At 51.0% G+C, this 24,556-nt stretch overlaps 1 long non-coding RNA gene across 3 annotated transcripts; it reads left to right on the top strand.

Moving 5' to 3' along the window:
- Window positions 1–11: 11 nt before the first annotated feature.
- LOC118935567 (uncharacterized) lies at window positions 12–24,536 on the top strand. Of its 3 annotated transcripts, XR_008994699.1 has the most exons (6): window positions 12–162; window positions 2,543–2,709; window positions 18,073–18,234; window positions 20,635–20,705; window positions 23,398–23,505; window positions 24,120–24,536. It is a non-coding gene; the product is annotated as an uncharacterized LOC118935567 (long non-coding RNA). The 3 variants fall into 3 exon arrangements; XR_008994698.1 differs by lacking the exons at window positions 18,073–18,234; window positions 20,635–20,705; window positions 23,398–23,505; window positions 24,120–24,536 and adding an exon at window positions 12,733–14,956; XR_008994700.1 differs by lacking the exons at window positions 18,073–18,234; window positions 20,635–20,705; window positions 23,398–23,505; window positions 24,120–24,536 and adding an exon at window positions 5,516–7,002.
- The last annotated feature ends 20 nt before the right edge of the window (window positions 24,537–24,556 follow it).

Raw genomic sequence — 24,556 nt, 5'->3', positions numbered from 1 at the left:
CGGCGACGAGGGAAAGGCAGCTTCCGTCCGCCTGCTCGCCGCGCGCGAAGCGCGTGGGCGGGCGGGCGTCAGGCCCGTGCGGGCGCGGCTCCGCCGAAGCGCACCCGTCTCGGCGCTGCGCCCTGGCCGTTTCTCCCGGGAGATCCTGCGCGCGCCCCTTTGGTTGGTATTCCCACCGGGTTCCAGCTTGGAAACGTCGGTGTCGGTATTTGATGCCGGTTTCCCCCTCACTTGATCCCGTCAGCTGACAAGTGTGTGGCCGCGTCCCCCCTGCGGTCCCTGCGGCAGCCGCCCCCCGCCCCCGCCCCCTGCCCCCGCCGGCGTCATGCCCCCTGAGCCGCGCCCGAAGACGGCCCACCCTAGCACCACTCCCCTACCAGCCCACTTACCGGCGGCGGCTGCAGTCTGGTCACCTTCCAACGCAGCTTGATGGAAAAGTCCTCACTGGCTCCCTGTGCTTGTAGATTAAAGGTCAGACTTACTGACTTGGATTCAGAACTCCTGACTTTGTTTCCAGCTGCCCTTCATTCTGCCGTTGCCCGTTGGCAACCCGGACCACATGCAGCACGTCGGGCTTGAACTACCATTTCCTTTTCAAAGACTGCTGTCTTTTGCGTGGACCATCCTTCCCTCCCCATCTTCTCGAGATGTTGAAATTTTACCCATTCTTTAAAGCTGAACAAAGTGACATCTCCATCTAGAAACAATTTCTCTTTCAACTGAATGTCCGTCATACTTTATGAACCATTTTGCATGTATTTGTTTTGAACTACAGTTATTTATGTTCGAGTCTCCCTCTCTATGAGACTGTGCACCCGCGTTTACCTGATTCATCTCTGTATCCTGGCTGTGTGTAACATTGTGCTTTGTATAAAGTAAGCAAGCACTCAGTCACTGTAGAGTGGATGATGGAACTGTGTTCCAGGGCCGTGCTGTAGAAACATGAACCTAGCAAAAGTGTATAGGATAGCATGGGTGGGGGTATCTGATAGTCTTGATGTTAGGTGGTAAAGTGAGAACAGACAGATCAAGGTACAGTAATTGAATAGTACTGAGGCAGGAGTTAGTGGAACGCAAGCAGATAGCACTTGCGCCCCGGGAAAGGTGCAGTCAGGAGGGAACTAGGGTCACGGCTTCACAGTAAACAAAAAGCCACATTACGGACATCTGGAAGATTCAGCTTAAGAAGGGAGTCCTCCCATCCCAACCCTGTGAACGTCCTCCTTTTTGCTTGTAAACCCCTAGACAAAGCAGCCCCAGTGGCGTCCCCCCTTGGAGATCCTCCAGGTTAGCGGGAGCCTCTTCACCCCTCATTACAATCTTTGCTGGTTTCTTTTTACTCTTGTCTGCTGGCTTCTTCCTTCGTCTCTTCCGAGACCTGATCCCAGGAAGAACAATAACGTCTCCACTGGTATCAGCACTGACCTTATTAACTGAGCAGACGATGGGAGGAAAGGATTAGGAGGAATCAGGGAAAACTGCAATTCATAAATCCTGGGAAACTGGGACTGAAAAGGGATAGAGTTGTTTTAAAGCAAAAATAAGCTCAGAGCTCAAAAAGATTTGTAGAACTTGAGATAGTAGTGAAATATCCAAAAGAAAAATTTTAGGGGGTTGTTAGAAATACAGGACTAAAGCCGAGGAAAAGGAGGCTGCACCTAAATGAGTAAATACGTGAGTCATCTGTGAAGAAACAACAGGGGAAACCATCAGTGTGTATGATCTTTCTAAAGGAGACAGTATTTACAGAGAAGAGCAGAAAGAAGGCCAAGGCCTATGCTTCAGGAAATACCATATTTAGGAGGTAGAGATAGGAAATGTAAACTTGAAGAGGCGATTAGAATAAATACATAGGTAGCAATGTAGCAGTTGAAAACTCAGAAAAATGCTTTCCTGCCTGCCTGATAACAGGAGTCAGGGAGGATATTTGGAAAAAGAAGTGTTTGTTGAAGGCCAGCTTGCTGGTTTCTCTGACCTTATGGCATTATATGTACGGAATGGGAACTTAAACGCAGTCTCTTTCTTTAAGTTCATACATAAATGGCACTTAGGAGCTCCTAGGCTTCTGAGAGTCTCTGTGAGGAGCTCAAGTCAATCCAGCCAATTTTCAAATGAAACTATTTCTGCCGTAATATTTTCTCATATTCTAATATTGTATCAGTTGTTATATCTCACTTTCTGGCATCATCAGGAAATAACCTGTTCCATGAAAAGGAAGTTTCCAGATACTGAGACTTGGTCTTTTAAGCACCAAAATGTTTCATTGGGACCATTTTTGATGGAAATGTACATAAAATGTACTTCTCTGCTGCAACCAGAGTATATGGGCCATAATTTAATCTTTGCTTGTCCACTGAAGGTCACTGTTATAACATCAAATGTTATGCTCTGTTGGACAGTGACGTCCTTGGGCCTGTTGGTGCACATGGAGAAGACTGCCTTTCATTAGTCCACTTCACCACCTCCCCTGTTAGTGTCACAGCTCAGCGTTTTATCTTCCGGCAACTTTATAAGTTAACCTAGTTTTACCCATCATTTTAAGCCTTACGTTGACCCGGTGACCTGGAGGCAAACACCAGCAGAAGTCGCTGGGGAATCCTAGTATCGAAGGAGCCCTGCTTTCAGAGGCGTGTGTGACCCTGGACGGCGACCGTCTTAAAGGTGATGGCACTGAGGCTCAAGGAATAAAATTCCTTCAAGGCACAGCTGGTAAGTGGATAAATCATTGCCTGCGGGATGCATCCTACAGCCTTGCTTTTTCCTCAGTGACGCGCTGTCTTCTCCCTCTTATTCTCTGCTCCATGAGTCCTGAGCCACAGGAGGCAGCTTTGCTGCACGTGCTGCACAGCCCAGCCTCTTCCGTCCATGGCCGGTGTGGCACACTGGATTCAGCAAAAAGTGAACCCACAGGTTCCTGTCGCCTCACACTTAGAAAAATCTCTTGAAGGTGCATCTCATGGGCAAAACCCAAGACATGTGGCAGATAGCACCCTGCCTGCACGGAAGGCTAGTCAAAGGGGGCTGCCCGTTTCTGCCCTGGAGACGCAATACTCACAAGGGAGTAAGTTCTCTAAACAGGAGCAGGGCGTCCAGAAGGAGCCGGACAGACAGGAGGCCACTTTGCGCACTCTGCCTTGTGCCGTGGCCCATCGTAAGCATGAAACCAGTGCTGAGGCACTGGAAAGGATTAGCTGGTTGAATGTTTTTTTTTTTTAAACTAACACCCAGAAGATGAAATGACCTCCAAGGTCACAGACTTGGTCACTGGCAGAACTGGAACTGGCATATTCTCCATTGATTTAAAAAATAATTTTTGAATGCCTATTAGATGCCAGGCACTGTTCTAGGCCCTGGAAACACCAATGCATAAGGAGAAAGGCCCTGCCCACAGGGAGCTTACATGCTGGTGGGGGAGATAGACAGCAAAAACAGTGAACATGAAGAAGGCTGCGCAGGACAATGAGCAGGGCAAGGGGTCAGAGGGTAAGAGCTGCCGCTTCGCGTCGTCAGGGGGTGCGTGCCTGTATTGTGCTCTCCTCAGCCCATTTCCTCATGCACTGGAGTCCCTCACACTTTCCCCTCCTGTCAGGAATGTAAGAACCGACTACTTTATCTTTAACGTCTGTTCCCTACACAAGCGAGGGGCGGGACGTCTCTCATTTCTGGGACGTGGCAGCTGTGGCTTAGTTTGCAGTCCCTCCTGTGCCCAGCTGCCAGTGGCTGGAGCTGGAATCACAGACTCTCACAGTGCTTTTCTGACGTTGTAGCGTGTTACTCAAACCACCTGCCCCTTCCCACGCCACCTCCCCATAAACACACTGCCGTCCTCCCTAGAGCCAGGCCCATGGATGGGACTCAGTAAGTCCCTAAACAAGGGCTGAGAAGGGACAGCCTTCCACCCACTCTTTCGAATCGGGGCAGATCTCATCATGTTTTTGGGCCGTGATTCTGTCTCTTCCTGGCGCTGCTGCCTTGGGCTTCATGAGGCCGCTGAGCAGTGTTAGCACGTTGGTGATGCTTCAGGCGTAACTAAAGAGGGATGAACATGGAGCCATCACAGCCCGCCGGAGTGGCTGGTCTCTAAGAAAACATTCCAAGTTACATGAGGCGCTGGTTAGATGCACATCTGTGCTCCCGTGGCTCTAATTCCACGGGCCTGTGCTCCCCCTTGGCGCCCTCCCCCCACATCCGTGCCTCGGGAGGGGCTCTCCAGGCGCAGGAAGCAAGCCGTTGCCGGTTTCTATGCTGCCCCAGTGTCACTGTTCACCATAGAAGCCAGCCGATTGTGGCCCAAGAAATCCCAGGGAAAGGAAAGGTGAGCCATTTTGGGGAAGAAAAACACTGAATTGCACTTAATGGGTTGCAACTAAAGCCTTTCCAATTCTAAAATCTGTGACTGTGACGTGAAAGTGCCTTCTCTCCCTTTCCCATTGTTTGTCGTATAAATAACGGCCCAAGCTTCGCAGTCGCAGTGGAGGCGATCTGGAAGCCACGCAGGGAGCCTGCTGCTGTCCGTGGGACAGGCCCGCAGGGCAGACGGTGGCCCCTGCGCCCCATCAGCGGCTCCAGTGCTCCGCCAGCGTCGCGGTCCCGTCCACCGCCTCATCAGGTGTGTGCGTCACACTTAGAAGGGACCTGGGAATGTGCAGAGAGGCCGAGAGACGTGGCCAGAACTTACTGCCAGCCACTCGTCACCCACACTACCCACTGTCCTCCGCGGGGTTTTCGGGCTCCTGTCCCTTGACGCGGTCACCGCAGCTTGGGGGCTGCGGGCACTTCCTAGGACCTGGCAGTGGCACGAGCACGTCAGGGTCCTTATCTGAGGGCCAGCTGCTGTCTTCCTCGTTTTCAGAGGGTCCCAGCCCAGGTCTGGGCAAGCTCATTGTGCTTGGCGACACGTGGCCTGTTCTGCCCATATGTGAAGCCAGCCTTGCCTAGCTATTTCTCAAAAGGTACAAATAGCCCCATTTTGAAACGTGTTCAGGTGGTACAGGCATCTTCAACAAAAGTGAGTGCAATACCAGGGACAGAGCACCGGACAGGGAGTCACGACACGAGCTAGATGCTCCCTGTGGGTTATCAGAGGAGGTCACGGAGAGGCTGTGACAGTGTGACCGAGAGCTGAGCCATCTAAGGCTCCCCTTCCCTGACCCTGCAAGGTACCTCCTGCCCACCGTTCTCACAGCCAGAGCCGTTGTAAAGGATGCAGCCTTGACAGTCAGGAGGTGTTGAGACCATCTGGCTGGAACGGACTGTACCCCATTAAGGCCTCTCTCTAAATTTTTAAGCGTCTAGTGGGTGCTGTGGAGACCTGCTTGGTCGCAGTCGCCCACGTCAGGCCTCCTAGGGAAGTTCTCTCCTTACCAGCCTGCCGCCCCCCGGGGAGGAGGGCCTGCCGCTTGCTTCCCTCTCTCCTTGCCCACCCGGTAAGCCAGCTGGTTGAGAGCCAGCAGCTGCTGTGCCGGTGACCGCCTCTCTGAGCCTTAGTTTTCTCCCTTTGTGTCCTGTCTCACAGATAAAATTGAGGCTTCGCTTCGATTCCCGGATTCCCCAGGCCCACCCCGGCAGCGTGACCTCGTCCTGCCCACCACCTGGGCCTCCCAGCCCCTCGCCGCCGCTGGGTCTTTGGGACTCCTGCAGACACGCCTGTTTGCAGCTCTCCTTCTCTGCTGGTTCCCCCTACCCCCGACCTGCCATATCACGTTCTCAAGTTGCTCCAGACAGTATCAAAACAAAACTGATACCCTGCCCTCAACTCCACGTCCCCCTCTGAATACCTCAGATGTCCGTTCCCCACGTGGTGAGCCTCTTACAGAGATTGCCCCCCACCCGCAGTACCACACACACACACCCAACAGCAGGCAGGTTTCTGCCCCCAGACACGCCCCTGAACCCTCTCCGGCAGAGTTCACTAGGACAGAGTTGACCTCTGGCCAAATTTAATGACTGATTCTTCAGTTTATTTAGTTCTATGCAGCATTTGGCATTTTTATGTTTCCTCTCTTAAACCTTCTTACTTTGATCCAGGTTTTCATGATTCTCCTCCTCCCTGGGTTACTTTTCTCCTCTCTCTGATCTCCCCGGCCTGTCCCCGAATGTTGGTGTCCCCGTGGCCCTGCCTTTACTGTCCTTGTGCTGCCCACGCAGACTCGGTCCATTTTGCCACTTCAGCTTCCGGCTCTGTGCCAATGGCTCAACAGTGGATATCCCCAGCCGTCTGTCATATCTAGACCTGTAGACACTCCTGCCTACTGGAAATTTCTATCTGGATGTTTGACAGGCACCTCCAGCATGTGTGTAAATGTGAGTTCATCTTTCTTCCTGACTCTGTTTATCCGCCTCTGTCTCCACATTTGGAGACTGCTTCCTCCCAGTCACCCACCTCAGACACCTGGGGTCCCCCCCACTCATCGCTGACACCCAGCCCTCCCCACGTCCTGTGGACTCCAGCTCCTGGCCGTCTCTTCCACTTGCCCACTCCTTGCCTGCCACCGCCTCCTCAGTTCTGTCCCTCGTCCTTCTCACACAGACCGTGGCGAGAGCCTCTGACTGGTCCCTGTATCCAGCTTTGCTCCCCTGCAGACCCTTCTCCACCCTGCTAATAGGTGTTCTTCTTTAATTATTATGAAATATACAGCAAAGGGCTGATGATAATATAACTAATTCTCATGTATCTACCAGCCAGCTTGGGGTAGGTTCTTTCTAAAACACAAACCTAGTTGGTGACATCTATGTCCCTTGATCTGCCCACATTTCATTGGCTCCTAATGGCTCCCAGGGTACACTAAGCTCCTGAGTGCAGAAACGTAGCCCATTAAGATTTAGTTCTGTCCTAGCCATTCAGCTGCAACTCCTGCCGCCCTCCCAAAGTGATCAAAATGCACATCCATAGCGAACTGTTGGAAGTTCCTGGAAGACTTCACACTGTGTTGTGTCCATGCCGTCGCTGCTGTTTGCCGTGCTCCCCCTACTCTGGTCTACGCAATAAACCTCAGCCCATTATGGTATCTTCAGGTGGCTTTCCGTGATACAGTCCCCTCTTTGTCCCCACCTTCAAGCAAAACTATTTCTTCTTTTGTGTCTTTAACACATATCTAGTCACATATCTATCACAATGTACTGTAATTTCTTGACATCCACCTAAATAATAAGCTCCTTGAGGGTAAAGCTGTGTTGTTCCCATCTTTGGCAATTAGCATAGAGTCTGGCAACCTGATACATAGTTGGTGCTCAATGCTTATGATCTGGGCCCTACTTTCCTCTCTAGTTTTATATTTGACTGATTTTTTTTGGCCACTTACTTCCTCCCCAGCTCAGTAAACACTGACCCACATATCGACTCAGCTCCCCTTCTGCTGTCCATCGGACACCCTGTTACCTTAGTGCCCACAGCATACTGCTGAATCTGTATGTTTTCATGTCCGTCTTCCCTGCCAGAGTGTACGTCCTAGGAGTCCAGGGCCCGCATGGTGACATCTCTGCGTCTCCATCCCCCAGTGCCAGGGCTGACGCGCACGAGGCCGCGAGCAAGCATCTGGGGACACACACGTGCAGGAGTCAGACCTGCTGATCCTAGGTTCTCCCCCCTCCGAAGTGCATGAGTGGAGGTTCCAGAGATTGTGACGTAACCTGAAGTTTCCCCCCAGCAGATGGTCAGAACAGTTGAAACACCAATTTAAACAGTTGGCAAATATGAAGGTAAACATTTAAGAATGTGAGTCAGGATGAGGGCGACTCCTCCAAAAAGATGGGGAACATTAGTGAAACTGTGTATCCAAGGAGTCCAGGCGCCCCCTTGGCACCCCGCGGCCGGTCCATGTGCTCCCTTCAGTGACCCGTGTGCCACAAGAGCTGCTCAGGAAGGTGTTGGGCAGCCTCCCTGTGGCTAACCCCCATGGGCTAGAAATGAGCTGAAAGCACAGTATTTTAGGGTAGCAAAAATTACTTTTTTTTCCTTTAGCATTTCATTTTAATTTGCTCATTTTTGTGAACTGACTGTGACGTGTAATCATTCACTTAATATTTTGTTTCTGTTCAGATAGAACTAGAAAAACCCTAACCTAAAGGCTTTCTTATGATTTGGGACCTTATCTTTTCCTGTCACAAGCGTTGATCAGTATTCAGTATACTTCTAGTCTTAATGTTAGGGGAGTAGAGAGAATTCCAGAAATTTGGAACACAGATCTTAAGATCTAACTGAACAGCCAAATGCAAGATAATTATGACGTAGTGTGTGCATTAATGGGGCACAGAAAGAGGCTATTCCGACTGGAGACTAAATTCCAACTAGACAGCGAGAAAAAATCACAGCAAAGTGAACTTAACTGGGAGAAATACTGGGAAGGCGGGGACCCCCTAGCAGCACAGACACACAGTTAAGGTACAGACTGCCAGAGACAAGACCCCGTGAGGAACTGGGTTTTAGGTGGGGAGGATGGAGACTGGTCTGCTCTGCTGGCTACTCTTCAGAGGGATGCCAGGACTGCCCCTGAAGGCAACTCAGAGCATTCCACTCCTCCTTCCCCGCAGGTGCCCTGGGGACCGTACAATCGCATCCCTGTCATATTTGGGGTATGAACTGTGAGTTCAGTTGTTCCCTGGGGGAAATGCACGTCTGTCTGCGGATTTCGGCACATGTGGTTAGGCGTTGTTGAGGGCTGACTCGCTCCCCCTTGGCAGGTAAGAGTCTCTGCTTCACACAGGCAGGCAGAGAAATTTTGCTGCACAGAGAGCGTCAACATTCAGGGTGAAGGGCGTTGGCTATAGATGCAGACCAATCCGGGTGACTTTAGCCAAGACAGAGGCTCAGTTTCCTCATTTCTAAAATGAAATCTTGATTATTATTTTCTACCACCTATATTGTGACGGCAGGGATTAACAAATGCAGCTCCTCCTCTCCTTCCTGTTTTCCAAACCAAAGTAAACACTCTGACTTGGCTGATTTGAACAAGGAGAGGTTCTGATGCAAACATTTTGGAATAGTCCTGCGAAAATAGCCACATCAAAATGCAAGCTCTACTACCATTGCGATTTACTGAACATTTATTATATGTCACGCACAGGGCAATGCTTTGCATTATCTCGATTTATTCTAATAACCCACCTAGGTAGACACTCTCTCTCTTTTACAAACAAGAGATGATGGGCAACTTGCCCAAGGTTACACAAGCAGGCAGGAGAGATGAGATTTGAGCTCGACTCTCCTTCCCATAGGAGGGACACCAAAGATCCGAAAGAACATATTTGAGCTGGGAGTTTTGAGAAATCGTTGCTGTGTGACAGGCTAGTCAAGATTCCCTGTGTGGCGAGAAAGTAGAACACAGATATCTTGTGTCATTGATGGCAGCCATTTGCTTTGCTGTGAGACACTGTTCCAGCCAGAAGGTGGAATCTGTCAGGGTTCAAGCGACAGCTGAGACTCGGTTCACAGTCACGCTCCCTTTGGTTCATTCCCGAAGCAGGAGAAAAGCAGCACAAGGGATATGAACGAGGCAGGGAGGCAGGCGGCTCCCTGATTCCTGCCTCCCATGTCTCAGAGGTGCACCGAAGTCCGGTGCATCGGGAGAGCCACAGAGTGAGATGCTCACCAGGCTCACAGCCCACAGAGCTGTGTGCTTACTGCTTACACCCAGAAGCAACGTGTGCCTGCATGTGAGGCCATTACTCTGCTACTCAGGCGGAGGCCGCGTCTCCTGGTCCCAACAGCCACATCCTAGGCCTTGAAATGGCTGTTGTGTGTGCCAGAACTTGGGGCAATCTCCCGTTCTTTGCACCTCTACTGCAAGGCCTTAAGGAGTTCCATTTATGGCCACTTGGCGGCTTTCCATGAGCAGGCCTGGCCATGACCTGCTGCAAAGCAGAAAGTTACACTCTGTTGTGAATATTAAAGAATGCAATTTGTATTCTTACCCAGAAAGCCACCCCATCTTCAGGCAGAGATGTCTACAATCAAAGTTTTGTTCAGGAAAGCTCTAACAGAGACAAGAGAACAGATCAGTGATTGCCTGGGGCTTGGGGTGAGGGAGCAATTAACTATAAATGGGCATGAAGGATCTTTGGGGCAACAGGGGTGTTCTAAATAGACTGTGGTGATGGTTGCAAAACGGCATAAATTTGCTAAAAATCATGAATTGTACACTTATAATGAGTGCATTTTACTGTATGCAAATTATATGAGAGGAAGAAAAAGAAAAGCAGGTTTGGATCTGTTTGAATATGTAGCAGGCACTTCGGTGAGACCCCAGGGTGACTGGCCACAGAGCACAGAGGAGAAGATTTGGGCTTAGAAAATGTTAAGGGCAGGAGTTAATACTTAAAATCATAGTGTCCAAACATCCAATTTTGAGTAGTCTGCCCCCCTTGGACAGATGAGAGTCATAATATAAAAAATGACTGTGGAGAAAGAGCCGGAGCCCTCCCGCCCCCCCACAGGAGAGGCCGTGGGGCACTGGTCTGCAAGAGGACTTGCCTGTGGCAGAGTCAGGGGTTAATAGCCAGTTGTCATTTCTGGCTTCCAGTAATCCTTTAAAATGTATCTGAATCGGGAATTACACTCTCCACAGTATGGGTTGTTGCATCTGAAGAGAAATGCCAGGGTAAGACTGACTCGCAGAGGGCCCTCCGTGCCACAATTACTAAAACTGATTTGAAAAGGGTGTTAAAAAGAAACGATACCCTTCGTAACAGCACCTGTCCCTCTCCTCTGTGAGTGTGTGTGTTTCTGTCTGTCTCTCTCCACCTCCCCAACGCCCTTCATCCCCTTTGACCACCGCCTCTTCCCTGGCTGGGTCAGAATTCTTGGGAGGAGGACGACAGGAGCCACCCGTGATAGACGCAGGGACCCGGGGCCCTCGGGAAGGCCGGGGCAGCGGGCGGGAACGCCCCGCCTTGCTCTACCCTCTCAAAATGATTCTGATTACCTGCAGTGTGGCAGAATCTAGAGCCCAGGCCTCCACTGGAATCATCGAGAAATCAGTGTGAGCATTATTAAGGACCAGCCTGTGCTGACCGAGCTGATGGAACGAGCTAGCCTACTTGTTTGCAGTGACCCAGATGCTAGTTGATTGATTCACAATGAAAGATACGCCTTCCCTTGGAATTGACTCCTCCCTTCCATCAGTGATCCAGGGAGCCCCTTCCCTGCCGTCTGGCTCTCCGGGTGCCACCAGGGGTCACAGACTGTGGCTTTCCACCTCTCATCCCTGGAGGGCAGTTGGTGTAAATATTTGCCAGACTGAACTGAATTTTGCCAGGGATAAGGCTTACGTATCTTCAGTCATTTTTGGTCAAACACAAAATGGAGCTGGCGATATTTTACCCCACACTTAGCTTGGTCAGATGCTCTTTCTAACCCACAGGGATCCATGCTAACACTGCCTGGCAAGATTATGAAGTGGCCATTTGTTTGATTTTTTTTTTTCACACAACTGACTTCATTATAAAGAAAATTCATCTCAGAGAAATTACCTGAGTGCAGGATAACACTCCATTTTGTGTTTTTCTTGCCTTTATGTTTGAAATGAATGCTATAAAGGATTCCACTATGCCACAGGTAATAATAGCACCCACGGCCATGGACTGTCCACTGCCTGTTCCTGAAATAGATTCTTCGGTAGGAAGGACAACAGTGCTGCGTTCACCAAGTATGGGGAGCGAGGGTCGGACCCGAAGGCATGAAAGGGCTTAGGAGTCAGTGGGGTCCAGTGCAGCCTTGATGGTAATGTGAGGCACATTATTAGGTCCATTTTCAGGGAAAACCACATGGTTAGGGGTGGAAGAGTCCTGGCTGTTTGTCAGAGCCCCGGTGACGAGGTCCCTGGCAGCAGGGACCTCCTGTAGGTCCCCCCTCTCCTGGGACCCCAAATTCCCGCTGGCCTGGATGCCCGTGAAGGTCCTCAAGCCTCCCGACGACTCCGTCCTCTCCTCACTCCCTGCCTCAGGCAGGGAGAATGTCTGGCCTGAGGTTGAGGAGGCCTTGCTTAGATCTCTGCGGCCGCCCTGTGCTCAGTGCACCCCACACGCCGCCCTTGACCTCCTTTCGTTCTCCGAGCCCTTCCCATGAAGTGTGTCCGGCCTCTGGCATCCTCTGCCTCGGTGTGTTTGTGCCTCAGTCGCTGTGCAGGGCCCCGCCTCTTCAAGTGCAGGGGTGCTCTGCGCCCACGTCCTCTTCTGCCGCCGTCAGACCACCCAGGTCCCTTCATCCTGCTGCCTAACATTCACTGACTGTGCTGGCAGGCACCACCTGTCGTTACGGAGGGCACAAGGTTCTATTCTGTTTAAATGAATGTTCCCCTATTTAATTTGCAGGATTTTTTGTTTTATTTTTACCATCTTGTAAACTGTTGGAGTCCCTGAAGTCTTCTTAACTGTCAGCTACCATTCCTCTCTTTCTATCCCCACATCCTCCCTGAGATTATTACTAATATGGTTTGAATTTCAGGGAGAGAATTTTTCAACATACATAACTGGTTACATTTACCTGTCTTCACCTGTCTCATTTAGTGTATGCATTTAGATGTTTGTCTCCTTAGGATAAACATCTGCTGTGACTTGTGTTGCTGGATCTCTAAAATGCAGAAGTCTTTGGGGAGATAATTTAATAAGTTACGGTATATCAAAAGAGCGCAGTTTTAAGCAGCTATTAAAAATGCTTACAAACAACTGTGGATAAATTCTGCCTTTCCATGCACTTTCTGAATTTCCCCAGTGAGAATCCCCTTCTTTTCTAATCAGGAAAGAAGAGAGGGAACAAGCGATGTGATCAGTTATGCTGTAGGGGGGAAGGCGAAAGAGAGGAAGCCGTTTCCTCGCCTTTGCCGGCAAGGTCTGGCTGATCCCTGGAGGCGCCTCAGAACCCGTCAGTTTGAATCTCTTCCTTTCCAAGTGTCTGGCTGTGAAGATAGCGGAGACTATGGTCAGCCTGATGCTGAAGCCTCTAGGATGTCTTTTTTTCTCCTTCTCAAAAGAAAGGACTTTTTAGATGCTGAGCTGCCTGGAAAAAGGCCCATATTTTATTCATTGCTGTAACCCCAAAGCACTCGGCGCAGTGTGCAAAGCAGTCTAACGCTGGAATACTATGCAGCTGTAAAAAGGAGGAGGATGCTCTTTCTGTCCTGCTGTGGAATGAACCCCAACATAGCGAGAAAAAGCCACACTGAGCACAGGATGCCGCCATTTGGGTAAAGGAGGAGAAGTAAGTCTTAATCTCTGGAGGGATGTGTGAGAAACTGGATGCCTCTGGAAAGGGAACCGTGTGTTGGGGGAAGAGGTAGGAGGGAAACTTTGCCACAGACCCTTTGGAATTTCAAACCCTGTTGAATGTTTTAGTGGTAAATAAATAAAACTTTAATTTTAAAGAATATATGTTGAATTTATCCAGAATATCCAGAATTAGGTAAATCTGAAGAGATAGAAAGTAGTTCAGGGTAGCCAGGCACCATGAGGAAGATGGAATGGGGAGTGACTGCTTGTTCAGGGTGATAAAAATATTCTGAAACTGGTTGCTGGTGATGATGGAACAACATTGTGAATGTACAAATGCCACTGGGTTGTACACTTCACTTTTTTATTAAGGTATAATTGACATGTAATGTACTTCAAGTGGCTAGAATGTTGAATTTTATGATGTATATTTGAACAAGCAAATGAAAGAATAAAATGCCTACATTTACAGATTTGCATTAGGTGGCCTCCACATGCAGTGAGATGCCTCGGCTTCATGGAGTTTTCGATGGAAAATTCCCAAAATGTACAAAAGGAGAGCATCATGCACCCCACTTACCTACCACCCAGATTCAGCAATTAGCAACTCAAGGCCAACTCATTTATACCCTGGCCCACTGTTTGCCTACACCTACTGGAGTATTTTGAAACAAACTATAAATATTTCAGGACACATCTCTAACAGCTAAGACCTCTTTTTCAAAAGCTTATTTATAATATGCTATTGTACCTACAAGGCTAAGTTATTCCTTAATATCATCAAAAAACAGTTCAGAATCCCAGATTGCCTCTCAAATGGCATTTTTAGAGTTGACTTTAGGGTTGAAGAGACAGACTGCTTTTCCTGGCCATAATGAGACCTTGAGGAAGTTACAACTTCTTATCTGAAGATGACTGAAGCTGGATGAGATGTTAGTAAGGCTCCACTCCCACCAAGTGGTTTCTAAAGGGTTTCTGATGGGCTCCTTGCCTCGGGCAGCCTGCAGTGCTGTGTGGCATGTGGCAGTAGATGTCAGTCATGAAATGCCAGCGAGACGATTGAAATCCTACTCTGAGAGGCCCCAGTTTAGCACTGGAACTCACCAGCAAGAATCTCTATTCTCCCTCTTGGTTACCAGTACAGCAGTGCCCCCTCATCCAAGACCCCCCAGTCCCTGCGTGAAACCATGGATGGTACCAAATCCTGCATATACTAATTTTCCCTATACAGACATACCTATAATACAATTTAGTTTATAAATTAGGCCCAGTAAGAGATTAACAACAGTAACTAATAATTAAATAGAACAATTACAACAATACAGTGTAACGAAAGTTATGTGCATGTGGTCTCTCTGTGTCTCTAAATACCTTATTGTACTGCCTGGGCCCTTCCTGTGATGATGTGAGATGACAAAATGCCCACACGGTGAGATGGGGAGGGAGGAATACATGGGCACTGTGACCCAGCGTGAGGCTACCACTGACCTTCCGAGGACGCAGGAGGAAGGTCGTCTGCTCCCAGACCACGGCCAACCCTGGGAACTGACCGTGGAGCGTGGAGCCGTGCAGAGGGGTCCTCCTGCATGCATCTCAGCTTGTCCCCGACATCGTTTAATGTGAGCCTGGATGACGCCCGTCTCCCTCCGGAGACTCCTGGGCTAAATCCACCTCCCCGCATTGCCTGGACCAGAGTCGCCAGCTGTCGGCCTCCTACTTGGGGAGCAGTGGGTCCGCAGGGGACTCGCAGGCTGCAGCTGATGCTGTCCTAAAATAAATTGTCTGGGTTGACTCTCCTTGCCCGTCCACCTTTTTTCCCTTTTTGTGTTTATAATGTAATGCATTTGTCGGCCCACGTAAGTATGTATTTCTGTGTTTCAGGCTGCGCCGGGCCTTCTGTTTTCCCCTTTCTCCAAGCGTGGCCACCCCTTCATCCAGGCCCCTCCCTGGCCCACTTCGCACGCCTCCCGCCCGTGTCCCAGCGCAGCGGCCCTGGGATGTTCTCCTGCTCCCATTCGCCCCTCCGTCCTTCTAGACCCCCAGGTGTGCCCACGGGCGACCCAGCCTGGAGGTGGCAAGAGGCCCCTCGGGAAGAGCTCAGCATGCGCCTTTTCCCAGCCCTCGGCGGGGCCCCTGTGAGGAGCCACGGCTGCTTCACAGACGGGAGTGGAACAACTGCCTGAGGCTGGTTGGTGGGCGGCGGCCCGGCGCCCTCCTGCTCGCCTCCCGCTGCCTGTCCTGCCCACCCCACCCTCGGCAGGGGCCCCCGGGTCTCAGGGCGGTACAGGGGGAGGAGGCTTCATCCAGCTCGGCCACGGCGCTGGCCATAGTCTTCCTCTATTTCAGCCCCTCCCGACACGCACTCCCTGCAGAACCACAGCTGGCCCCTTGTACAACACGGGCTGGAACTGCACAGGTCCACGTACATACGGACTTCTTTCAATAAATATACCCGAAAAGGGTTTTGAGATTTGTGACAATTTGGAAAAACATTTTCTCTATTGTAAGAATACAGTATATGATAGAAAATCTGTGTTAATTGACTGTTTCTGTTATCAGTAAGGCTTCTGGTCAACAGTAGGCTATTAAGTTTTGGGGAATCAAAAGTTACACCAGATTCTGGACTGGGTGTGGGGAACAGGGCCTGTTGGTGCTTGTAACGTTCAAGGGTCAACTGTGCTTAGGGTTTCATTGTTAATATCTTCATTAAATTTAGAAAATATAGTACATTATATTCACTTCGTGGAGCTTCCTAAGTCTGTACTGACATACTAAGAGTTCTTAAAAAAAAAAAAAGGGCGAGTGAAGAAACCTATTTCACTTTGCTTAGCCCAGTATTGCCCAAACCTACCAAGCCCAGGGCTTTTCCCTGCAGCATATGCTGTGGGGACAGTGCTGTATGGAACTTTCTGGAGTGGAGATAAACGAGGAGCTGTTCCAGAAATGTTGTTTTAATTTCTTTAATTAGTTTTAATTAAAACAAAGCCATACTAGCTTTATTCAAAGGCAGACATGCCTGAGTTTCCACCCTGCTTTGCCATAACTCACTCTGACCTGTCCTACCCTGAGTGCTCGTGGGGACGGTGCTCATGTTTCCGTTCCGCTGTATGTAGGCCTGGGGGCCGTGGAGCAGGCTGCAGGGGAGCAAGCCTCCCAGGCTCCGTTTGCCCAGCTCGTATTACAAGGCCCCGGGTGAAATTTCAGCTCGGATGGGTATAGCTGGTGTCCAGTATCTCCCTCTGTAAACACTGACCTCCCCTCTGGAGACAGAAGCTTCCCGGCTTGTTTCCATACAATGACCCCTGTGGGTCTAAAGGCAGACCATGATGTCACCAGCCATCTGCAGTCATTCCCTAATTAATACCTGGCCGGTGACTACCTGGCTCTTCTGTTCTAAATTAGGACGACATGTCATTGTCATCCCTCAGCTGTGGGGAACGAAGCCAGGGGTCGGGGCTGCCAGAACTCGGGATCAGCTGAGGCATTTGGCAGTAGAAGTAGAAATAAGAGGCATATATGGGCCCTGCGTGGGCTCAGGAAGCGCCCCACCCATCTGAGTAGCTCCTGGGAGGATGCAGTAAGTCTGGCAGGGAGCCCTTACCTGCACAGCCCCAGGACTCCAGGCCGGCCCCACCTTGCTGACGGAGCACTCTAGTTCATTCCTTCTCAGGTTTGTTTTTCATACAAATCCCTCCAGGCACTTACTAAGTATGCAGATTCCCATACCCCACCCAGAAGTACTGACTCAGTCTGTGTACCCAGTGCCCTGATGATCTGTGAGGAGGCAGATTTGGGGAGCACGCCTCTGGTTGTTCAGGGACAGGCGGCCACGGGCAGCCCATTCCTCCAAGTGCTTTTGTTTCCTGTGACTTCATTTCTTGTCCCCAACCTGGGACTCCACAAGGGTCTCGTGTTCTGTCAGAAGAGACGACAAGGGCCTCATGTCCTCATCCTTAGTTCCTTCAGCGGTCCTGGGCTCCCACCCGCTCTGGCTGGGGCTGGGCCCCAGCTGGAATAAATGTCTGTGGCCTCTCCCTTTCGTGGGTCAGCCTTCCCTCTCTTGTTTTAATAAGTAATTTTAGAAGAGGCAGTTTGATGGGCTCTCAGTGCCCTTTCGGGGCCTTTTAAATGAACCCTCTTACCGGCTCTAATTAGCCAAGAAAGAGTACTTACAGAGTACATCCTATGTGCAGAATGAGGAATAAAAAGTGAAATACATATGTCCCTACTTTCTGGGCATTGCAAACTGTGCTGGATTCAGGATAACAGAAGTTCTGGGAGTGGGTAGCCGTAATGGTTGCACGACATTGTTACCATACTTACTTCCACTGATCTGCAGCTTAAAAATGATTAAAATGGCAAGTTTTATGTTATGTATATTTTGCCACAATTAGAAAAAAAGATGCCAACTTGTTAAGGAGAATACACCCAAGAAGCAACCGAGGAAGACATTTACCAAGTGAAAAGCTAGCAAACGTAAAGAGGAACACGCATGTGAGGGTGACTGGAGGAAAGTCCAGCCGGCCCTCAGGTAGCTTTTGTCCTGGTTGTGAAGGAGGTGAAGACCCAATAGATTGGAGAATTGTGCAAATGAAAGAGATGGTTGTACAAAGAGAATAGACCATGCATCACACAAAGCAAATTTCTAAAGGGAAGGGTCTGTGCAAGGGGCAGTCCTCACACCACCAACCCGTCTGGGTGCAGGAAATGCTTGCTGGGGGACTGAGGGATGAGCCGTCGTACAGCAAACAAGGATGGGGATGTCTCTGGGGGTGGGGGTGGCTGTGGGGCCTCTTGCTTTCTGTGAGTGGAGAGGTATTGTCTGGACTCACAGTGATTTCTGCTAACTAGTCTGGTTCTGTAACTCCGCAGGTGCGGAAAGGAGAGCCCTAGAGGGCGAGCACTTGGGGAGATGGTAAGAATGGCCGGATCATGCGTCTCTGCCCTGTGCAGGAGGGAGCTGGAGGGGCCTCAGAGCAGATGCCACCTCCTCCAGGAGAGACAGAAACCCACCGGGCTGCGGATGTGAACCAGGTAGGTTTCAGGAAAGGTGTTACCAGGATACCAGGAGGACCCCAGACCTGCAGGGGGACCTCACTTAGAACATGTGCTGGGGCTTTATGGGCGGCGTGTCGCCACTGTGCTGCACAGGAGGCAGAGATGCTAGGAACCAGAGCCACTGTGGCCTCCCAGATGGGGCCGGGGAAGAGAGTGGGAGCGGGGCTGTGTGTCTGATAAGGAACCTCGCCAGCCGCGCCATCTGGGGCTAGTCTGGCACATAGTAGGCGTTCAGTAAATATTTGCTATGTTGAAATGAGTTGAAAACCCACTTATTTCTATTTTGTGTAATTTGATTTTTGTTTGTTTCACTCTTAGTTTTCTGGTAAAGAGCTATTTCATATTTTAAAAAAGATTTTTGATTTGGCTAAGTCGAGGTAAAAGGGTGCTGACCCACAGGGAGAGCAGGCTGGCCCCTGGGCGCCTGTCTGCTCTCCCGTCCTCACGGCCCCCTTCTTCCCCTGGCGGCCCCACCCGTGCCGTGTCAGCCCCAGTCCTGCGCCCCCCATGCTCTTCTTGGTTCCGAGACGGTCCTGCTCAGGGCTCCCAGGCCGCCCTTCCAAGCTCGGGAACCTGCAACATGTAACTGCCCGCTGGGCATCCCCTCTCGCTTGCTCCTCAGTGTCCCGCGTTCAGTGTCCGCACCAGGCCTCCCCCGATTGCTGCCACTCTGCTCCCTCCAGGACTCCCACGGCCCTGAGAGGGCACCTCTGCACCGTCTCGGGGAACCTCAGGGCCACACCAGACGTCCCCATCTTCCTAGCTCGTCCCCAGTCTTGCTGCTTCTACTGTGGTTTCTCCCGGCCTGTCTGAGCCGGCCCCATCCCAGCCATCCTGGGCATACCAGCAGGTGCCTATCTGTTCTACTGCAGCCAGGCAGAGGCAGCAATCCATATAACCCAGTCCCTCTGATCTAGCAGGCCCCAGAATGGATTCCTCCTGCAGCTCCGTGGCCCCACGGATTCCTGGGTTCCCGCCGCCCCCAGCCCCAGCCCTAAATCTCAAGAAAGCCCATCAGGGCGCCAGGGTGTGTTCCTTTGGTTCCTGCCAGCTCCTAGGCTCCCAGGCTCTGGAGCTCCCGTCTGCTTCCCTCTGGATGCGAAGAGGCTCAGAGCAGTGGTTCTCAGCCTCCGCTGCACACGGGAATCACGGGGGAATTTAAAGGCTTATTTGCCAGGGCACCACCCAGACCTATTAAATCATTCTCTCTGGAGGTGCGGCCCTGGCACTGGCGGTTTGTCAAGTCTCTCTAGGTGATTTTAATCTTCAGCCAAGGTTGCAAGTGACTGGTTTAGAGCATACATTTGCACTCTCTCTGCCCTGGGGTCTCAGAATGGTGCCCCCGCTCCAGCGCCCCAGACCTGCCCCCCAGGAATAGCCTAACATGCAGTGAGTCTGCCCCACCCTCAGCTGTCTCTCGTCCAACAATCCATACACCTGCCCCATACCTGGCCCTGGGAAATGAGTGTAATACTTGCTTACAGTGGGCACCCATCGTTTCTGTCACCACCCCACATCCGTCTGCTTCGACTGTCCCAAGCCTTGGTTTTCCTCGGACGTGTGCTCCCATGCTCCCAGCCCATGCGCGTCCCCAGTCCCTCCAGAGCTGCCCGTGACCTCGGCCCCGTTAGTCTGGACCTGCGTCCCCTGCCGTGCGGTGGGCTTGGGCACACCCCTGCCCCCTGCAGCCCGGGCAGCGGGCACAGTGCAACTCAACCCCGGGACTTGGGTTTGAACTGTTTGGGAATTCGCTCATTTCTCACTAGACCTGAGTGTGGGACCAGAGCAGAGAGGACGGCCTGCCTGAGGAGGGAGCCCCTGCGGAGCAGGGACAACCCGGGGAGGGGGGGGCCCTGTGCGCGAGGATTGCTGGCTATCAGAGGACACGCCCGGGTCGCGTCCCAAAGGAGCAGGAGAGGCACGGGCCGCGGCCGCCCAGGGCAGTGGGGCAGCATAGCTCGGGTGCCCCGCGGCCACGTCCAGCCTTGCTCTCCAAGCTGACCCCGGCGGCCCGCGGGACCACTGCCCTCCCTGGCCTTGGCCACAATGCCTCTCGCTCAGGACCTCCAACGGGCTTCTTGGGCCCCCAGTCCGCCTCCCAGCCCGTCCTCCCCGCGGCTGCCAGAGGACCCAGGACACTGACCCCACCATGCTCTCGCCTCACTTCAGAACTTCCACTCACTCCCCGGGCCTCTCAGAACCCAGTCCGAAGTCCTCACTGTGCCCCTGAGATTTCCCACGTGGTCCCAGCCTGCCTCCCAGGTCTGGCCACTTCCCACCACACTACTGAGCCAAGCACATGGGCATCCCGTCATTCCCTGTGTGGGTCAGGCCCTTTGTGCCCGCATGCCTGAGCACATGCTGGTCTTTTTGCAGGAACTGGCCGCCTCTGCTGTCCATCCTTTAAGATCCAGCTGAGATGTCCGCTTTTTGAAGCTTTCACCAATGTGAGTATCTCATGGAAGTTTGCTCATACCTAGTTCCATTATATTTTGCTTCTTAGGTATGTGTGGACACAGACTGGCTCAGGATAGGTGCTTAGTTAAGGTTGAATGAATGAAAAAATGCTTCCAGAACCCCAAGACCATTAGGCTGGATAGACTTTGGACAGCCCTAAGGATGAGAAGAGTAGCGGACACAGCGACAGTGGGAAACCATTACTAGCTTGGCTTTCCAAGAGTAGGTCCTCAGCCAGCCTGGGAAGAGAAGGGGCTGGGCTGGCAGCCCTATGTCCACGTGGCGTCATCCCCGAGAGCTGGCCCACATCTCCTCTGACTCCCAGGTGCTCAGAAGAGAAGTCCTGCAGCTCAGGAAAGCTTTGGGCACACGTTGGAGAAATGTTTTGGGGTGGGAAATGCACGAGCTGTTTCCATAGTTTCAGAATCCTTAAACTGACTCTACTAAATTTTAAAATGTTGACTATAAATACCATTATGACAGTATTAATTCAGTCACAATAAAGAATAACAACTTCAGCCCCTTCCCATCATGCCAGCCGGCAATAATAATGCCGGGAATGTACAGGGAGGCAACATCGCTCGGGCTTAGCTGAGCACTGGCGTGTGTCACCGCGTCTAATCTTCTGGCGGCCCAAGGGGTAGCTGCACGTCACAGATGAGGGACTCCTCTCGGGGAGGATGAAAAGCTTGCCCACGTCACAGAGATGGTCAGCGGCAGAGCCACATGCAGCCCAGGTGTGTCCGACCCCGGCTTTCCGTAGATTCCTTGTGCTGTCCCAGCAAATCAAACCTTTCATTTTTTTATACTTGCAGGCTTTGTGCATGTGTGCTAACAGTTTCCACCTAATGATACTCCCAGCACAGTGAGTGTCATGACATAGATTTTCTGAAGTTAACTTTACATCATAATACACACCCAATCCACCAGCAAGTCCTGTTGAATCTGCCTCCAAACACCGCTCGGGCCCGTAGTTGCCTCTCCTTCACCTCTGCCCTGACTGTTTGTCTGGGCTTCAGGGGGAGCCCCGCCCCGCTCTCCGTGCTCTGCACTTGCCCCTTCTTCCCTCTTTCTTCTCTTCCCAGTAGCCCGAGTGATCTTTAAAAGCTGTAAACCAGATCGTGACCTTCCCCAGCCTGTCAGTGCATTTGAATAAATCCAAAATCTCAAGCTGGCCTCCGGGCCCTGGCCGCCTGCCCCCTTCATCCCACACCTCACCACACTCGCTGCCAGTCCCTCACGGCTTCCCGGTTCCCTGCCTCCCAGCGCCTTCACGGTCCCTCCGCCTGGGGCCTCCTCGCTCCACCATCCTGCCTAAGGCCTCTGTTCCTCAGGCCTCTTCTTGTTTTTTTACCATCTTAACCATTTTTTTTTTAGATTTAAAATTTTTATTCTGTACTTACATCCACAGCTTTTTTTTTATTAAGGTATCATTGATATACACTCTTATGAAGATTTCACAAGAAGAACAATGTGGTCACCACATTCACCCCCATTATCAAGTCCCCCCTCATTCCCCATTGCAGTCACTGTCCATCAGTGTAGTAAGATGCCTCAGGCCTCTTCTTAAATGCTTCCTCAAACAGGGCTTTCCTGACCACCCTTGCAACCTAAACTAGGATGCGTTCAGTCACGCAGACCACAGTTTACTTGTCTGTGTGCTTATTTAACACTTCTTATCCAATCTTATAGTTCCATGGTGGGAGGACTCTGTCTCTTTTGCCAAGTACTTTCTAATGCCCAGCACGGACCAGATACGTAGCAGGTGGCCACTATTTGCTGAAAGAAGAAATATTTTCCCCTGTTACCATATAGTCTTCACAAATATAATTCAGTAGGTCCATGGATGTCCAGTAACTGATAGCTATCCCTTTAATTAATGGCTTTAAGGCAACAGTTGTTTCATAAGTTTTCATATGCACATGAGAGAACTGGCCTCTTATGGTTAAAGAAAAAAACGTTCGCAGTCCCTGGATCAGCAATACTAGAAATTTGAGCACATTCACAATAGCACCATATGTATACATGGTGAGCCTGATTTTGCTGTTGAAAGGAAAAGTATATGGATTGCAAGTTTTGAAATCAATGCAGTGGGCTGTGAACAGCACTGCTTTTAAAAATAGAACAAAAGGGAAAATGCCTGAACGCTCTGCAGGTGAGAAGATAAGAACTGTTTTGTACCAAAACTCCCACTTATGTTTTTAACTTCTGCTTCCATTTTACACAGCTATAGCTATAGATGAAGTCAAGGTAGGTGCTGGGTTACAGTGTAAGATATATTTCTCACCATGAGTGGCAGTTTAAAAAGCTGACAGGTATGGATTTCAGGGGCTTGCTTCCAGGAGCTCTGCAGACAGTTTCAAGCCCCAGGTGTCCCCTGACACGTCCCTCGTCCCGCCTCCCACAGGCTCACCCTCCCGACAGGGCCAGTGACCAGTCCGCTTGGAGGGCCTGCTGTACAGGCGACTCCCAGGGCTGCTTTGTTTAACACACTTTTAGCTTTGGACAGTTTTATATTCACAGAAAAGTTGCGAATACAATAGACCCCTCCCCCAGTTTCCCCATTGTTAACAGCTCTCATCACCAGGAAACTGCTAAGTGAGGAGCCCACACTGATACCTTACTCTGGACTAAACTCTGGACTTTACTGGATTTCACCAGTTTTTCTTCTTTCTCTTCCAGGATCCACTCCAGGGCCCCAGATGCACTTAATCATCGTGTCCTCTGGTCTGTGACAGTTTCTCAGTCTCCTTGCTTCAGGACCTTAGCAGTGTGGGAAGTACTGGCCAGGTATTTTGTAGAATGTTCCTCGGTGTGGATTTGTCTGGTGTGTTTCTCATGGTTAGACTGGGGTTATGGGTTTAGGGAAAAAATATCACTCAGGTGAAGTACACTTCTTATTGCATCCTGTCCGAGGGGACGTGATATCCATGTGGCTGACCCCTGGGGATGTTATCTAACCCTGGCCACTTGGCCATGGTGATGGCTGCCAGGTGTCTCCACTGCGAAGTTACTACTGCTCCCTTTCCATACTCTACGCTTCAGAAGCACATCACTGAGACACTGAGGGCAGCCTGCTCTCAGGGGGTGGGGAGTCGGGGGGTTAAACCCCACCTGCTAGAGGGGGAGTCCACACATGATACTGGAATTCTGCTCTGGGGGAGATTTGTCTCTTCCCCACTTGTTTAACAGTTTATTCAGTATGGGCTTGTGCATATTGACTTTATATTTCGCCTTATAATCCCGCATAATATCATTTACTTTGTGGCTGGACCCTTTCCAGCTTGGCCATGGGGAGCTGCCTCGGTGGGCCCCTGTGTCCCTCGGCCCCACACCCACCCGTTCTTATTTCTGGCACCGCAGGATGCATTAGTAGCATCTTATGTTTTCCCTGCCTGGCCTAGAATCAGCCGTTTCTCCAGGAGCCAGCTTTTGAGAGATGAGAAGCCAGACATGTGGAGTGTCACCCTCTTCGGCACAGAGGACCCAGAGCACCTTTCCGCCCAGGATGACGGAGAATTTGCTGCCACACGGAGGAAGGGTGCTGGGGGGCTGCTCCCCTCCCCCTAGCTCCTCAGGTCCACATGGCTCTCTGGTGGGCCATCGTGATTATCTGACCCTTCCCAGGTAGCCAGCACGATGTTTCAGACTGACCGTCCACGCCCGATCTGATTCTGGAAGCCTCTGCTATCCACACAGAATAGCAAGAATTCCAAGTCCCTGAGCTTGTGCTGGCCAAGGTCTGGCCTCCCAGACTTCCACGGGCATCTCTGCCCCACTCATTCCTACCTCTGAATCTATCCAAACATGAGTTTTATTTTCCTAAGGCTGTTGTTTCAAG

Source organism: Manis pentadactyla, chromosome 18, assembly GCF_030020395.1.
Source record: "Manis pentadactyla isolate mManPen7 chromosome 18, mManPen7.hap1, whole genome shotgun sequence".
Taxonomy (NCBI): domain Eukaryota; kingdom Metazoa; phylum Chordata; class Mammalia; order Pholidota; family Manidae; genus Manis; species Manis pentadactyla.
The sequence above is the reverse complement of the archived record's forward strand: the minus strand, read 5'-3'. Positions and strand labels throughout refer to the sequence as shown.